Source organism: Oncorhynchus masou, chromosome 7, assembly GCF_036934945.1.
Source record: "Oncorhynchus masou masou isolate Uvic2021 chromosome 7, UVic_Omas_1.1, whole genome shotgun sequence".
In the NCBI taxonomy this organism is placed as follows: Eukaryota; Metazoa; Chordata; class Actinopteri; order Salmoniformes; family Salmonidae; genus Oncorhynchus; species Oncorhynchus masou.
The window spans coordinates 85001-103012 of NC_088218.1; the positions used below are offsets into that span (position 1 = coordinate 85001).

General features: G+C 51.0%; 1 protein-coding gene across 1 annotated transcript in view; it reads right to left on the bottom strand.

Moving 5' to 3' along the window:
- LOC135543105 (cytochrome P450 27C1-like) overlaps window positions 1-18012 on the bottom strand; it is a 62928-nt gene that overhangs the window by 44032 nt on the left and 884 nt on the right. The gene's annotated exons all lie outside the window — the stretch shown is intronic.

Genomic DNA, 18012 nt, shown 5'->3' on the forward strand with positions numbered 1-18012 from the left:
AGGTCAACATGTCTTGAGGTGAGAGGTCAACATGTCTTGAGGTGAGAGGTCAGCATGTCTTGGGGTGAGAGGTCAGCATGTCTTGGGGTGAGCGTATGAATGAAGTTTGATGTAATCAAATACGTAACTTATCACTACTTTAATACACATATGAGTGAAATTGTCCCAATACTTTTGGTCCCCTAAAATGGGGGAACTATATACAAAAATAACGATCATTTCTAAACTGTTCACCCGATATGGGTGAAAATACCCTCAAATTAAAGCTGACAGTCTGCACTTTAACCTCATAGTCATTGTATAATTTCAAATCCAAAGTGCTGGGAGTACAGAGCCCAAAAAACAACAAAAGATGTGTCACAGCCCCAATAGTTTCACAGCTCACTGTATTTAAACGTTGGATGCCGTCGTTGTTTTGAACAAAGGTCTTTTCTTGTCCTGGAAGCATCGCTTCCCAGTTCTTAGAGGTTAACTCAATTTCTCCTGCGAAGATAAACAAATTAGCAGCTAATTCAATTTATTTCTGTTACGAAAGACTAATTAAAAGGCTAATTAAAAGAGTTCTTTGAAAGGTGTATTTTTCCTGGGAGTCGGTAAGAGGTGAAGAGGGGAGCACGTGGAGGGAGGGAGGCGGGGAGCTGGATGGGGTCTTTGTTTTGGTATTAACCCGGGGTTTAGCCCTCCTCGAGGAAGATTGGTAGCCCCCTCAGCCCCTCTCCTCGGCCCCTCTCCTCAACCCCTCTCCTCAGCCCTTCCCCTCAGCCCTCCCCCTCAGCCCCTCTCCTCAACCCCTCTCCTCGGCCCCTCTCCTCAACCCCTCTCCTCAGCCCCTCTCCTCAACCCCTCTCCTCAGCCCCTCTCCTCAGCCCTTCCCCTCAGCCCTCCCCCTCAGCCCCTCTCCTCAACCCCTCTCCTCGGCCCTTCTCCTCAACCCCTCTCCTCAACCCCTCTCCTCAGCCCCTCTCCTCAACCCCTCTCCTCAGCCCCTCTCCTCAGCCCCTCTCCTCAACCCCTCTCCTCAGCCCCTCTCCTCAGCCCCTCTCCTCAACCCCTCTCCTCAGCCCCTCTCCTCAGCCCCTCTCCTCAACCCCTCTCCTCAGCCCCTCTCCTCAGCCCTTCCCCTCAGCCCTCCCCCTCAGCCCCTCTCCTCAACCCCTCTCCTCGGCCCCTCTCCTCAACCCCTCTCCTCGGCCCTCTCCTCAGCCCTTCCCCTCAGCCTCTCTCCTCAACCCCTCTCCTCGGCCCCTCTCCTCAACCCCTCTCCTCAGCCCTTCTCCTCAGCCCTTCTCCTCAGCCCTCCCCCTCAGCCTCTCTCCTCGGCCCCTCTCCTCAACCCCTCTCCTCGGCCCTCTCCTCAGCCCCTCTCCTCAGCCCCTCTCCTCAACCCCTCTCCTCAGCCTCTCTCCTCAACCCCTCTCCTCAGCCCCTCTCCTCAACCCCTCTCCTCAGCCCCTCTCCTCAGCCCCTCTCCTCAGCCCCTCTCCTCAGCCCCTCTCCTCAGCCCCTCTCCTCAACCCCTCTCCTCAGCCCCTCTCCTCAGCCCCTCTCCTCAACCCCTCTCCTCAACCCCTCTCCTCAGCCCCTCTCCTCAACCCCTCTCCTCAGCCCCTCTCCTCAGCCCTTCTCCTCAGCCCTCCCCCTCAGCCTCTCTCCTCAGCCCTTCTCCTCAGCCCTTCTCCTCAGCCCTCCCCCTCAGCCTCTCTCCTCAGCCCTTCTCCTCAGCCCTTCTCCTCAGCCCTCCCCCTCAGCCTCTCTCCTCAGCCCCTCTCCTCAACCCTTCTCCTCAGCCCTTCTCCTCAGCCCTTCTCCTCAGCCCTTCTCCTCAGCCCTTCTCCTCAGCCCTCCCCCTCAGCCCCTCTCCTCAACCCCTCTCCTCGGCCCCTCTCCTCAACCCCTCTCCTCGGCCCTCTCCTCAGCCCTTCTCCTCAGCCCTTCTCCTCAGCCCTCCCCCTCAGCCCCTCTCCTCAACCCCTCTCCTCAGCCCCTCTCCTCAGCCCTTCCCCTCAGCCCTCCCCCTCAACCCCTCTCCTCGGCCCCTCTCCTCAACCCCTCTCCTCGGCCCTCTCCTCAGCCCTTCTCCTCAGCCCCTCTCCTCAACCCCTCTCCTCAGTCTCTCTCCTCAACCCCTCTCCTCAGCCCCTCTCCTCAACCCCTCTCCTCAGCCCCTCTCCTCAGCCCCTCTCCTCAACCCCCTCTCCTCAGCCCCTCTCCTCAGCCCCTCTCCTCAACCCCTCTCCTCAGCCCCTCTCCTCAGCCCCTCTCCTCAACCCCTCTCCTCAGCCCTTCTCCTCAGCCCTTCTCCTCAGCCCTCCCCCTCAGCCCCTCTCCTCAACCCCTCTCCTCGGCCCCTCTCCTCGGCCCTCTCCTCAGCCCCTCTCCTCAGCCCCTCTCCTCAGCCCCTCTCCTCAACCCCTCTCCTCAGCCCCTCTCCTCAACCCCTCTCCTCAACCCCTCTCCTCAACCCCTCTCCTCAGCCTCTCTCCTCAACCCCTCTCCTCAGCCCCTCTCCTCAACCCCTCTCCTCAGCCCCTCTCCTCAGCCCCTCTCCTCAACCCCTCTCCTCAGCCCCTCTCCTCAGCCCCTCTCCTCAGCCCCTCTCCTCAGCCCCTCTCCTCAACCCCTCTCCTCAGCCTCTCTCCTCAGCCCCTCTCCTCAACCCCTCTCCTCAGCCCCTCTCCTCAACCCCTCTCCTCAACCCTTCTCCTCAGCCCTTCTCCTCAGCCCTTCTCCTCAGCCCTTCTCCTCAGCCCTTCTCCTCAGCCCTCCCCCTCAGCCCCTCTCCTCAACCCCTCTCCTCGGCCCCTCTCCTCAACCCCTCTCCTCGGCCCTCTCCTCAGCCCTTCTCCTCAGCCCTTCTCCTCAGCCCTCCCCCTCAGCCTCTCTCCTCAGCCCTTCTCCTCAGCCCTCCCCCTCAACCCCTCTCCTCAGCCCCTCTCCTCAACCCCTCTCCTCAGCCCCTCTCCTCAGCCCCTCTCCTCAGCCTCTCTCCTCAGCCCCTCTCCTCAACCCCTCTCCTCAGCCCTCCCCCTCAGCCCCTCTCCTCAACCCCTCTCCTCGGCCCCTCTCCTCAACCCCTCTCCTCGAACCTCTCCTCAGCCCTTCTCCTCAGCCCTTCTCCTCAGCCCTCCCCCTCAGCCTCTCTCCTCAGCCCTTCTCCTCAGCCCTTCTCCTCAGCCCTCCCCCTCAACCCCTCTCCTCAGCCCCTCTCCTCAACCCCTCTCCTCAGCCCCTCTCCTCAGCCCCTCTCCTCAGCCTCTCTCCTCAGCCCCTCTCCTCAACCCCTCTCCTCAACCCCTCTCCTCAGCCCCTCTCCTCAACCCCTCTCCTCAACCCTTCTCCTCAGCCTCTCTCCTCAGCCCCTCTCCTCAGCCCTTCTCCTCAGCCCTTCTCCTCAGCCCTCCCCCTCAGCCTCTCTCCTCAGCCCCTCTCCTCAACCCTCTCCTCAACCACTCTCCTCAGCCCCTCTCCTCAGCCCCTCTCCTCAACCACTCTCCTCAGCCCCTCTCCTCAGCCCCTCTCCTCAGCCCCTCTCCTCAGCCCCTCTCCTCAACCCCTCTCCTCAACCCCTCTCCTCAACCCCTCTCCTCAGCCCCTCTCCTCAACCCCTCTCCTCAGCCCCTCTCCTCAACCCCTCTCCTCAGCCCCTCTCCTCAGCCCCTCTCCTCAACCCTTCTCCTCAGCCCCTCTCCTCAGCCCCTCTCCTCAACCCCTCTCCTCAGCCCCTCTCCTCAGCCCCTCTCCTCAGCCCCTCTCCTCAACCCCTCTCCTCAACCCCTCTCCTCAACCCCTCTCCTCAGCCCCTCTCCTCAGCCCCTCTCCTCAACCCCTCTCCTCAGCCCCTCTCCTCAACCCCTCTCCTCAGCCCCTCTCCTCAGCCCCTCTCCTCAACCCTTCTCCTCAGCCTCTCTCCTCAGCCCCTCTCCTCAACCCCTCTCCTCAGCCCCTCTCCTCAACCCCTCTCCCCAGCCCCTCTCCCCAGCCCCTCTCCTCGGCCCCTCTCCTCAACCCCTCTCCTCAGCCCTTCTCCTCAGCCCCTCTCCTCAACCCCTCTCCTCAGCCGTTCTCCTCAGCCCCTCTCCTCAACCCTTCTCCTCAGCCCCTCTCCTCAGCCCCTCTCCTCAACCCTTCTCCTCAGTCTCTCTCCTCAACCCTTCTCCTCAGCCTCTCTCCTCAGCCCTCCCCCTCAACCCTTCTCCTCAGCCCCTCTCCTCAACCCCTCTCCTCAGCCCTTCTCCTCAGCCCCTCTCCTCAGCCCCTCTCCTCAACCCTTCTCCTCAGTCTCTCTCCTCAACCCTTCTCCTCAGCCTCTCTCCTCAGCCCTCCCCCTCAACCCTTCTCCTCAGCCCCTCTCCTCAACCCCTCTCCTCAGCCCTTCTCCTCAGCCCCTCTCCTCAACCCCTCTCCTCAACCCTTCTCCTCAACCCCTCTCCTCAGCCCCTCTCCTCAGCCCTTCTCCTCAGCCCTTCTCCTCAGCCCCTCTCCTCAACCCCTCTCCTCAACCCTTCTCCTCAACCCCTCTCCTCAGCCCCTCTCCTCAACCCTTCTCCTCAGCCCTTCTCCTCAGCCCCTCTCCTCAACCCCTCTCCTCAGCCCCTCTCCTCAGCCTCTCTCCTCAACCCCTCTCCTCAGCCCCTCTCCTCAGCCCCTCTCCTCAGCCCTCCCCCTCAACCCTTCTCCTCAGCCCCTCTCCTCAACCCTTCTCCTCAGTCTCTCTCCTCAACCCTTCTCCTCAGCCTCTCTCCTCAGCCCTCCCCCTCAACCCTTCTCCTCAGCCCCTCTCCTCAACCCCTCTCCTCAGCCCTTCTCCTCAGCCCCTCTCCTCAACCCCTCTCCTCAGCCCCTCTCCTCAACCCCTCTCCTCAGCCCCTCTCCTCAGCCCCTCTCCTCAGCCCTCCCCCTCAACCCTTCTCCTCAGCCCCTCTCCTCAACCCCTCTCCTCAACCCTTCTCCTCAGTCTCTCTCCTCAACCCTTCTCCTCAGCCTCTCTCCTCAGCCCTCCCCCTCAACCCCTCTCCTCAGCCCCTCTCCTCAGCCCCTCTCCTCAGCCCTCCCCCTCAACCCTTCTCCTCAGCCCCTCTCCTCAGCCCCTCTCCTCAGTCTCTCTCCTCAACCCTTCTCCTCAGCCTCTCTCCTCAGCCCCTCTCCTCAGTCTCTCTCCTCAACCCTTCTCCTCAGCCTCTCTCCTCAACCCTTCTCCTCAGCCCCTCTCCTCAGCCCCTCTCCTCAACCCCTCTCCTCAGCCCCTCTCCTCAGCCCCTCTCCTCAACCCTTCTCCTCAGCCCTTCTCCTCAGCCCCTCTCCTCAGCCCCTCTCCTCAGCCCTTCTCCTCAGCCCTTCTCCTCAGCCCCTCTCCTCAACCCCCTCTCCTCAGCCCTTCTCCTCAGCCCCTCTCCTCAACCCCTCTCCTCAGCCCTTCTCCTCAGCCCCTCTCCTCAACCCTTCTCCTCAGCCCTTCTCCTCAGCCCCTCTCCTCAGCCCCTCTCCTCAACCCTTCTCCTCAGCCCTTCTCCTCAGCCCCTCTCCTCAGCCCCTCTCCTCAGCCTCTCTCCTCAACCCTTCTCCTCAGCCCTTCTCCTCAGCCCCTCTCCTCAGCCACTCTCCTCAGCCCCTCTCCTCAGCCCCTCTCCTCAGCCCTTCTCCTCAGCCCCTCTCCTCAACCCCTCTCCTCAGCCCTTCTCCTCAGCCCTTCTCCTCGGCCCCTCTCCTCAACCCCTCTCCTCAGCCCTTCTCCTCAGCCCTTCTCCTCAGCCCCTCTCCTCAACCCCTCTCCTCAGCCCTTCTCCTCAGCCCCTCTCCTCAACCCCTCTCCTCAGCCCTTCTCCTCAGCCCTTCTCCTCAGCCCCTCTCCTCAACCCCTCTCCTCAGCCCCTCTCCTCAGCCCTCCCCCTCAACCCTTCTCCTCAGTCTCTCTCCTCAACCCTTCTCCTCAGCCCCTCTCCTCAACCCCTCTCCTCAGCCCTTCTCCTCAGCCCCTCTCCTCAACCCCTCTCCTCAGCCCCTCTCCTCAACCCCTCTCCTCAGCCCTTCTCCTCAGTCTCTCTCCTCAACCCCTCTCCTCAGCCCCTCTCCTCAGCCCTCCCCCTCAACCCCTCTCCTCAGCCCTCCCCCTCAACCCTTCTCCTCAGCCCTTCTCCTCAGCCCCTCTCCTCAATCTGTCTCCTCGTCCTCTCTCCTTAGCCCTCTCACCTGCCCTCTCCTCAATCTGTCTCCTCGTCCTCTCTCCTTAGCCCTCTCCTCAGCCCAATAGGTGTCACTCCAGTCTGTATCACATCCCGCCGTGATGGGGAGCCCCATAGGGTGGCGCAGCATCGTCCGGGTTTGGCCAGGGTAGTCCGTAACAGGAATTTGTTCTTAACTGACTTGCCTAGTTAAAATAAAAGTGAAATAAATAAAAAAATATATGTTTTTTTAAATTAAGCTGGTTCAGAGAATTCCAAGAGTGTTGCAAAGCTGTTAAGGCTGGATACTTTGAAGAATCTAAAATCAAAAATATATTTTGAGGGCCTCCCCGGTGGTTCAGTGGTCTAAGGCACTGCATCGCAGTGCCAGCTGTGCCACCAGAGACTCAGTGGTCTAAGGCACTGCATCACAGCGCCAGCTGTGCCACCAGAGACTCAGTGGTCTAAGGCACTGCATCACAGTGCCAGCTGTGTCACCAGAGACTCAGTGGTCTAAGGCACTGCATCACAGCGCTAGCTGTGCCACCAGAGACTCAGTGGTCTAAGGCACTGCATCACAGTGCCAGCTGTGCCACCAGAGACTCAGTGGTCTAAGGCACTGCATCACAGCGCTAGCTGTGCCACCAGAGACTCAGTGGTCTAAGGCACTGCATCACAGTGCCAGCTGTGCCACCAGAGACTCAGTGGTCTAAGGCACTGCATCACAGTGCCAGCTGTGTCACCAGAGACTCAGTGGTCTAAGGCACTGCATCACAGTGCCAGCTGTGCCACCAGAGACTCAGTGGTCTAAGGCACTGCATCGCAGTGCCAGCTGTGCCACCAGAGACTCTGGGTTCAAGCCCAGGCTCTGTCGCAGCCGGCCGCGACCGGGAGGTCCATGGGGCGACGCACAATTGGGCTAGCGTCGTCCGGGTTAGGGAGGGTTTGGCCGATATCCTTGTCTCATCAACTCCTGTGGCGGGCACAGTGCTAACCAGGTCGCCAGGTGCACGGTGTTTCCTCCGACACATTGGTGCGGCTGGTTTCCGGGTTGGATGGCGCTGTGTTTCGGAAGACGTGTGGATTCTGACCTTCGTCGATCCCGAGCCCGTCCGGGAGTTGTCGCAATGAGGAAATACTAACATTTGGATACCATGAAATTGGGGAGATAAAGGGAGAAAAAAATATATTATATTAAAAAAAAAAAATATATATATATATATATATATATATATATATATATATATATATATAAAAAAAATATATATAAAAAAATATATTTTATTTTTATTCAACACTTTTTTGGTTACTACATGTGTTATTTCATAGTTTTGATGTCTTCACTATTATTGTACAATGTAGAAAAAGGTAAAAATAAAGAACAACTTTAGAATGAGTAGGTGTGTCTGGTAACATTTGTATCTTACTGTAGCGCTGTCTTATCGTTATGGTGAATTAGATTATATCATCTTGTCAAGAGATTATGGGACACGACCCCGAAGCAGGACGTAGGAACGTGTCACTTCCATATAAGGTATACATTTGAGACCTCTCAGAATAGGATAGTCCGGATTATTCTTATCGCACCTCGATGGACTGAAAAGGCTCAAGGTGGAAACACCTGACAGTAATTTAGATCTTAATCTGTCTTCACCCCTTAACCGCCCTTCAGGGGTCAAGGAACCAGCCGTCTGAACCAAACAAAAGGCCTTCACTGGAAATAAGAATTTATTCTTAAACTGACTTCCTTAGTAAAAAAAAAACAGTCCTTTCATTTTCCTTTCTCCTCTTCCTCTCTCCTCATCCTCTCTCCTCTTCCTTTCTCCTCTTCCTCTCTCCTCAGCCTCTCTCCTCTTCCTCTCTCCTCTTCCTCTCTCCTCATCCCCTCTCCTCATCCTCTCTCCTCTTCTTCTCTCCTCAGTCCTCTCATCAGCCCCCTCCTCATCTCTCTCTCCTCTTCCTCTCTCCTCATCCTCTCTCCTCTTCCTTTCTCCTCTTCCTCTCTCCTCAGCCTCTCTCCTCTTCCTCTCTCCTCTTCCTCTCTCCTCATCCCCTCTCCTCATCCTCTCTCCTCTTCTTCTCTCCTCAGTCCTCTCATCAGACCCCTCCTCATCTCTCTCTCCTCTTCCTCTCTCCTCTGTTCTCTCCTCAGTCCTCTCCTCAGCCTCTCTTCTCAGCCCTCTTCTCGATCCTCTCAACCCCTCTCTTGAAGAGCGTCCAAGGAGAGACTTCCTCTCCTCGGGTGCCAGCAGCAGACAGGCCATGCTAGCGTGGGAAAGTGCCCACCAAGCTGCCCCGCTGTAGCGCTGTCTTCCCCCTCCCCAAAACCACACACGTATACAGGAGTAGGAAAATAATCAGTGCCCTTCTGAGAGAGAGAGAGTGAGAGACAGACAGAGCGAGAGAGAGAGAGAGAGAGCGAGAGAGAGAGAGCGACAGAGAGAGAGAGCAAAGAGAGAGAGAGAGAGAGAGAGAGAGAGAGAGCGAGAGAGAGAGAGAGACAGAGACAGAGAGAGAGAGAGCGAGAGAGCGAGAGAGAGAGAGCGACAGAGAGAGAGAGCGAGAGAGCGAGCGACAGAGAGAAATAAATAAAGAGTACTGGAAAACACAAAAACACAAAGTTCCGGCTCCCATGAGCAGGGAGAGAGAGAGACAAGGCAAGAAGGGTATTTATACCATCAAAAGGAACATAAATTTCAACATACCAATTAGGATTTGGCTAAAAATACTTGAATCAGTTACAGAACCCATTGTCCTTTATGTTTGTGAGGTCTGGGGTCCGCTCACCAACCATTCATTCACAAAATAGGACAAACACCAAACTGAGACTCTGCATGCAGAATTCTACAACAATATCCTTCGTGTACAACGTAGAACACCAAATAATGCAGAGCAGAATTAGGCCGATACCCACTACTGATCAAAATCCAGAAAAGAGTGTGATTCCCAAACCTTCCATAACAAAGCCATCACCTACAGAGAGATGAACCTGGAGAAGAGTCCCCTAAGCAAGCTGGTCCTGGGGCTCTGTTCACAAACACAAAAACACCCCACAGAGCCCCATGACAGCAGCACAATTAGACCCAACCAAATCATGAGAAAACAAAAAGATAATTACTTGACACATTGGAAAGAATTAACAAAAAAAACAGAGCAAACTAGAACGCTATTTGGCCTTAAACAGAGAGTACACAGCGGCAGAATACCTGACCACTGTGACTGACCCAAACTTAAGGAAAGCTTTGACTATGTACAGACTCAGTGACGCTATTGAGAAAGGCCGCCGTAGGCAGACATGGCTCTCAAGAGAAGACAGGCGATGTGCTCACTGCCCACAAAATGAGGTGGAAACTGAGCTGCACTTCCTAACCTCCTGCCCAATGTATGACCATATTAGAGAGACATATTCTGGGTTCGGGTTTGGACAGCCGTGACTCCTGTGGCAGGTGGAGCTGCACTTCCTCCTGTATTTTATTATTCACTGTTTCCCGAGGACCTTTTTTTTTTGGCTACTGGTTTCTTGACCCCTTAAGATTAACGTTAAGGGGTGAAGACAGATTAAAGATCTAAATTACTGTCAGGTGTTTCCACCTTGAGCCATTTCAGTCCATCGAGGTGCGATAAGAATAATCTGGACTATCCTTCTTTCTGTTATTTAAGCAGGTAAGTTAAAAACAAATTCTTATTTACAACGACGGGCAGACGCTGGGCCAATTGGGCACCGACCGATGGGACTCCCAATCACAGCCTGGATTCGAACCAGGGACTGTAGTGACACCTCTTGCACTGAGATGCAGTTCCAGGAGCTGGCAATGGAATGCTTCGCCTGGAATGCTTTTCCAACAGTCTTGAAGGAGTTCCCACATATGCTGAGCACTTGTTGGCTACTTTTCTCCTTCACTCTGAGGTCCAACTCATCCCAAACCATCTGAATTGGGTTGAGGTCGGGCGATTGTGGAAACCAGGTCATCTGATGCAGCACTACATCACTCTCCTTCTTGGTCAAATAGTCCTTACACAGCCTGGAGGTGTGTTGGGTCATTGTCCTGTTGAAAAACAAACGAGAGACCCACTAAGCCCAAACCAGATGGGATGTCGTATCGCTGCAGATTGTTGTGGTAGCCATGCTAAGTGTGCCTTGACTTCTAAATAAATCCCAGACTGTGTTACCATCAACGCACCCCCACACCATCACACCTCCTCCATGCTTCACGGTGGGAACCACACATGCGGAGATCATCTGTTCACCTACTCTGTGTCTCACAGAGACACGGCGGTTGGAACCAAAAATGCTCAACTTTGGACTCATCAGACCAAAGGACAGATTTCCACCGGTCTAATGTCCATTGCTTGTGTTTCTTGCCAAAGCAAATCTCTTATGATTATCAGAGTCCTTCAGTAGTGGTTTCTTTGAGGCAATTCAACCATGAAGGCCTGATTCACACAGTCTCCTCTGAACAGTTGATGTTGAGATGTGTCTGTTACTTGAACTCTGTGAAGCTTTTATATTGGGCTGCAATCTGAGGTGCAGTTAAATCTAATGAACTTATCCTCTGCAGCAGGGGAAACTCTGGGACTTCCTTTACTGTGGCGGTCCTCATTCCAGGTGACTACCTCATTAAGCTGGTTGAGAGAATGCGTGTGCAAAGCTTTCATCAAGGCAAAGGCTGGCGTTTTTGAAGAATCTCAAATCTCAAATATATTTTGATTTGTTTAACATTTTCTTGGTTACTACATGATTCCATATGTGTTATTTCATAGTTTTGTTGTCTTCAATATTCTTCTACCATCTAGAAAATAGTAAAAATAAAGAAAAACCCTTGAATGAGTAGGTGTCCTGGACATTGAATAAGGTACTGACCTGTATATACAACCACTCCAGAACCCTGGACATTGAATAAGGTTCTGGTTCTGACCTGTATATACAACCACTCCAGGACCCTGGACATTGAATAAGGTTCTGACCTGTATATACAACCACTCCAGAACCCTGGACATTGAATAAGGTACTGACCTGTATATACAACCACTCCAGGACCCTGGACATTGAATAAGGTACTGACCTGTATATACAACCACTCCAGAACCCTGGACATTGAATAAGGTTCTGGTACTGACCTGTATATACAACCACTCCAGGACCTTGGACATTGAATAAGGTTCTGGTACTGACCTGTATATACAACCACTCCAGAACCCTGGACATTGAATAAGGTTCTGACCTGTATATACAACCACTCCAGAACCCTGGACATTGAATAAGGTTCTGGTACTGACCTGTATATACAACCACTCCAGGACCCTGGACATTGAATAAGGTTCTGGTTCTGACCTGTATATACAACCACTCCAGGACCCTGGACATTGAATAAGGTTCTGACCTGTATATACAACCACTCCAGAACCCTGGACATTGAATAAGGTTCTGGTTCTGACCTGTATATACAACCACTCCAGGACCCTGGCCATTGAATAAGGTTCTGACCTGTATATACAACCACTCCAGAACCCTGGACATTGAATAAGGTTCTGGTTCTGACCTGTATATACAACCACTCCAGGACCCTGGACATTGAATAAGGTTCTGACCTGTATATACAACCACTCCAGGACCCTGGACATTGAATACGGTTCTGGTTCTGACCTGTATATATAACCACTCCAGGACCTTGGACATTGAATAAGGTTCTGACCTGTATATACAACCACTCCAGAACCCTGGACATTGAATAAGGTTCTGGTTCTGACCTGTATATACAACCACTCCAGAACCCTGGACATTGAATAAGGTTCTGGTTCTGACCTGTATATACAACCACTCCAGGACCCTGGACATTGAACAAGGTTCTGGTTCTGACCTGTATATACAACCACTCCAGAACCCTGGACATTGAATAAGGTTCTGACCTGTATATACAACCACTCCAGAACCCTGGACATTGAATAAGGTACTGACCTGTATATACAACCACTCCAGAACCCTGGACATTGAATAAGTTTCTGGTTCTGACCTGTATATACAACCACTCCAGAACCCTGGACATTGAATAAGGTTCTGACCTGTATATACAACCACTCCAGAACCCTGGACATTGAATAAGGTACTGACCTGTATATACAACCACTCCAAGACCCTGGACATTGAAAAAGGTTCTGACCTGTATATACAACCACTCCAGAACCCTGGACATTGAATAAGGTTCTGGTTCTGACCTGTATATACAACCACTCCAGAACCCTGGACATTGAATAAGGTACTGACCTGTATATACAACCACTCCAGGACCCTGGACATTGAATAAGGTACTGACCTGTATATACAACCACTCCAGGACCCTGGACATTGAATAAGGTTCTGGTACTGACCTGTATATACAACCACTCCAGGACCCTGGACATTGAATAAGGTTCTGACCTGTATATACAACCACTCCAGAACCCTGGACATTGAATAAGGTTCTGGTTCTGACCTGTATATACAACCACTCCAGAACCCTGGACATTGAATAAGGTTCTGACCTGTATATACAACCACTCCAGAACCCTGGACATTGAATAAGGTTCTGACCTGTCTATACAACCACTCCAGGACCCTGGACATTGAATAAGGTTCTGACCTGTATATATAACCACTCCAGAACCCTGGACATTGAATAAGGTTCTGGTTCTGACCTGTATATACAACCACTCCAGGACCCTGGACATTGAATAAGGTTCTGGTACTGACCTGTATATACAACCACTCCAGAACCCTGGACATTGAATAAGGTACTGACCTGTATATACAACCACTCCAGGACCCTGGACATTGAATAAGGTTCTGGTTCTGACCTGTATATACAACCACTCCAGAACCCTGGACATTGAATAAGGTTCTGACCTGTATATACAACCACTCCAGAACCCTGGACATTGAATAGGGTTCTGACCTGTATATACAACCACTCCAGAACCCTGGACATTGAATAAGGTTCTGACCTGTATATACAACCACTCCAGAACCCTGGACATTGAATAAGGTTCTGGTTCTGACCTGTATATACAACCACTCCAGGACCCTGGACATTGAATAAGGTTCTGACCTGTATATATAACCACTCCAGAACCCTGGACATTGAATAAGGTTCTGGTTCTGACCTGTATATACAACCACTCCAGGACCCTGGACATTGAATAAGGTTCTGGTACTGACCTGTATATACAACCACTACAGGACCCTGGACATTGAATAAGGTTCTGACCTGTATATACAACCACTCCAGGACCCTGGACATTGAATAAGGTTCTGGTACTGACCTGTATATACAACCACTCCAGAACCCTGGACATTGAATAAGGTTCTGGTACTGACCTGTATATACAACCACTCCAGGACCCTGGACATTGAATAAGGTTCTGACCTGTATATACAACCACTCCAGAACCCTGGACATTGAATAAGGTACTGACCTGTATATACAACCACTCCAGGACCCTGGACATTGAATAAGGTTCTGGTACTGACCTGTATATACAACCACTCCAGAACCCTGGACATTGAATAAGGTACTGACCTGTATATACAACCACTCCAGGACCCTGGACATTGAATAAGGTTCTGGTTCTGACCTGTATATACAACCACTCCAGAACCCTGGACATTGAATAAGGTTCTGACCTGTATATACAACCACTCCAGAACCCTGGACATTGAATAGGGTTCTGACCTGTATATACAACCACTCCAGAACCCTGGACATTGAATAAGGTTCTGACCTGTATATACAACCACTCCAGAACCTTGGACATTGAATAAGGTTCTGGTTCTGACCTGTATATACAACCACTCCAGGACCCTGGACATTGAATAAGGTTCTGACCTGTATATATAACCACTCCAGAACCCTGGACATTGAATAAGGTTCTGGTTCTGACCTGTATATACAACCACTCCAGGACCCTGGACATTGAATAAGGTTCTGGTACTGACCTGTATATACAACCACTACAGGACCCTGGACATTGAATAAGGTTCTGACCTGTATATACAACCACTCCAGGACCCTGGACATTGAATAAGGTTCTGGTACTGACCTGTATATACAACCACTCCAGAACCCTGGACATTGAATAAGGTTCTGGTACTGACCTGTATATACAACCACTCCAGGACCCTGGACATTGAATAAGGTTCTGACCTGTATATACAACCACTCCAGAACCCTGGACATTGAATAAGGTACTGACCTGTATATACAACCACTCCAGGACCCTGGACATTGAATAAGGTTCTGACCTGTATATACAACCACTCCAGAACCCTGGACATTGAATAAGGTACTGACCTGTATATACAACCACTCCAGAACCCTGGACATTGAATAAGGTACTGACCTGTATATACAACCACTCCAGAACCCTGGACATTGAATAAGGTTCTGACCTGTATATATAACCACTCCAGAACCCTGGACATTGAATAAGGTACTGACCTGTATATACAACCACTCCAGGACCCTGGTCATTGAATAAGGTTCTGACCTGTCTATACAACCACTCCAGGACCCTGGACATTGAATAAGGTTCTGACCTGTATATACAACCACTCCAGAACCCTGGACATTGAATAAGGTTCTGGTTCTGACCTGTATATACAACCACTCCAGGACCCTGGACATTGAATAAGGTACTGACCTGTATATACAACCACTCCAGAACCCTGGACATTGAATAAGGTACTGACCTGTATATACAACCACTCCAGGACCCTGGACATTGAATAAGGTTCTGGTTCTGACCTGTATATACAACCACTCCAGGACCCTGGACATTGAATAAGGTTCTGGTTCTGACCTGTATATACAACCACTCCAGAACCCTGGACATTGAATAAGGTACTGACCTGTATATACAACCACTCCAGAACCCTGGACATTGAATAAGGTTCTGGTTCTGACCTGTATATACAACCACTCCAGGACCCTGGACATTGAATAAGGTACTGACCTGTATATACAACCACTCCAGGACCCTGGACATTGAATAAGGTTCTGACCTGTATATACAACCACTCCAGAACCCTGGACATTGAATAAGGTACTGACCTGTATATACAACCACTCCAGAACCCTGGACATTGAATACGGTTCTGGTTCTGACCTGTATATACAACCACTCCAGAACCCTGGACATTGAATAAGGTACTGACCTGTATATACAACCACTCCAGAACCCTGGACATTGAATAAGGTTCTGGTTCTGACCTGTATATACAACCACTCCAGGACCCTGGACATTGAATAAGGTTCTGACCTGTATATACAACCACTCCAGGACCCTGGACATTGAATAAGGTTCTGGTTCTGACCTGTATATACAACCACTCCAGGACCCTGGACATTGAATAAGGTACTGACCTGTCTATACAACCACTCCAGGACCCTGGACATTGAATAAGGTTCTGACCTGTATATACAACCACTCCAGGACCCTGGACATTGAATAAGGTTCTGGTACTGACCTGTATATATAACCACTCCAGGACCCTGGACATTGAATAAGGTTCTGGTACTGACCTGTCTATACAACCACTCCAGGACCCTGGACATTGAATAAGGTTCTGGTTCTGACCTGTATATACAACCACTCCAGGACCCTGGACATTGAATAAGGTTCTGACCTGTAAATACAACCACTCCAGAACCCTGGACATTGAATAAGGTTCTGGTACTGACCTGTATATACAACCACTCCAGGACCCTGGACATTGAATAAGGTTCTGACCTGTATATACAACCACTCCAGGACCCTGGACATTGAATAAGGTTCTGACCTGTATATACAACCACTCCAGAACCCTGGACATTGAATAAGGTTCTGACCTGTATATACAACCACTCCAGGACCCTGGACATTGAATAAGGTTCTGACCTGTATATACAACCACTCCAGAACCCTGGACATTGAATAAGGTTCTGACCTGTATATACAACCACTCCAGGACCCTGGACATTGAATAAGGTTCTGGTACTGACCTGTATATACAACCACTCCAGAACCCTGGACATTGAATAAGGTTCTGGTACTGACCTGTATATACAACCACTCCAGAACCCTGGTCATTGAATAAGGTTCTGGTACTGACCTGTATATACAACCACTCCAGGACCCCGGTCATTGAATAAGGTTCTGACCTGTATATACAACCACTCCAGGACCCTGGACATTGAATAAGGTTCTGACCTGTATATACAACCACTCCAGGACCCTGGACATTGAATAAGGTTCTGACCTGTATATACAACCACTCCAGAACCCTGGACATTGAATAAGGTTCTGGTACTGACCTGTATATACAACCACTCCAGGACCCTGGACATTGAATAAGGTTCTGGTACTGACCTGTATATACAACCACTCCAGAACCCTGGACATTGAATAAGGTTCTGGTACTGACCTGTATATACAACCACTCCAGAACCCTGGACATTGAATAAGGTTCTGGTACTGACCTGTATATACAACCACTCCAGAACCCTGGACATTGAATAAGGTTCTGACCTGTATATACAACCACTCCAGAACCCTGGACATTGAATAAGGTTCTGGTTCTGACCTGTATATACAACCACTCCAGAACCCTGGACATTGAATAAGGTTCTGACCTGTATATACAACCACTCCAGAACCCTGGACATTGAATAAGGTTCTGACCTGTCTATACAACCACTCCAGAACCCTGGACATTGAATAAGGTTCTGGTTCTGACCTGTATATACAACCACTCCAGAACCCTGGACATTGAATAAGGTACTGACCTGTATATACAACCACTCCAGAACCCTGGACATTGAATAAGGTTCTGGTTCTGACCTGTATATACAACCACTCCAGAACCCTGGACATTGAATAAGGTTCTGACCTGTCTATACAACCACTCCAGGACCCTGGACATTGAATAAGGTTCTGACCTGTATATACAACCACTCCAGAACCCTGGACATTGAATAAGGTTCTGACCTGTCTATACAACCACTCCAGAACCCTGGACATTGAATAAGGTTCTGACCTGTATATACAACCACTCCAGAACCCTGGACATTGAATAAGGTACTGACCTGTATATACAACCACTCCAGAACCCTGGACATTGAATAAGGTTCTGACCTGTATATACAACCACTCCTGGACCCTGGACATTGAATAAGGTTCTGACCTGTATATACAACCACTCCAGAACCCTGGACATTGAATAAGGTTCTGGTTCTGACCTGTATATACAACCACTCCAGAACCCTGGACATTGAATAAGGTTCTGACCTGTATATACAACCACTCCAGAACCCTGGACATTGAATAAGGTTCTGACCTGTCTATACAACCACTCCAGAACCCTGGACATTGAATAAGGTTCTGGTTCTGACCTGTATATACAACCACTCCAGAACCCTGGACATTGAATAAGGTACTGACCTGTATATACAACCACTCCAGAACCCTGGACATTGAATAAGGTTCTGGTTCTGACCTGTATATACAACCACTCCAGAACCCTGGACATTGAATAAGGTTCTGACCTGTCTATACAACCACTCCAGGACCCTGGACATTGAATAAGGTTCTGACCTGTATATACAACCACTCCAGAACCCTGGACATTGAATAAGGTTCTGACCTGTCTATACAACCACTCCAGAACCCTGGACATTGAATAAGGTTCTGACCTGTATATACAACCACTCCAGAACCCTGGACATTGAATAAGGTACTGACCTGTATATACAACCACTCCAGAACCCTGGACATTGAATAAGGTTCTGACCTGTATATACAACCACTCCTGGACCCTGGACATTGAATAAGGTTCTGACCTGTA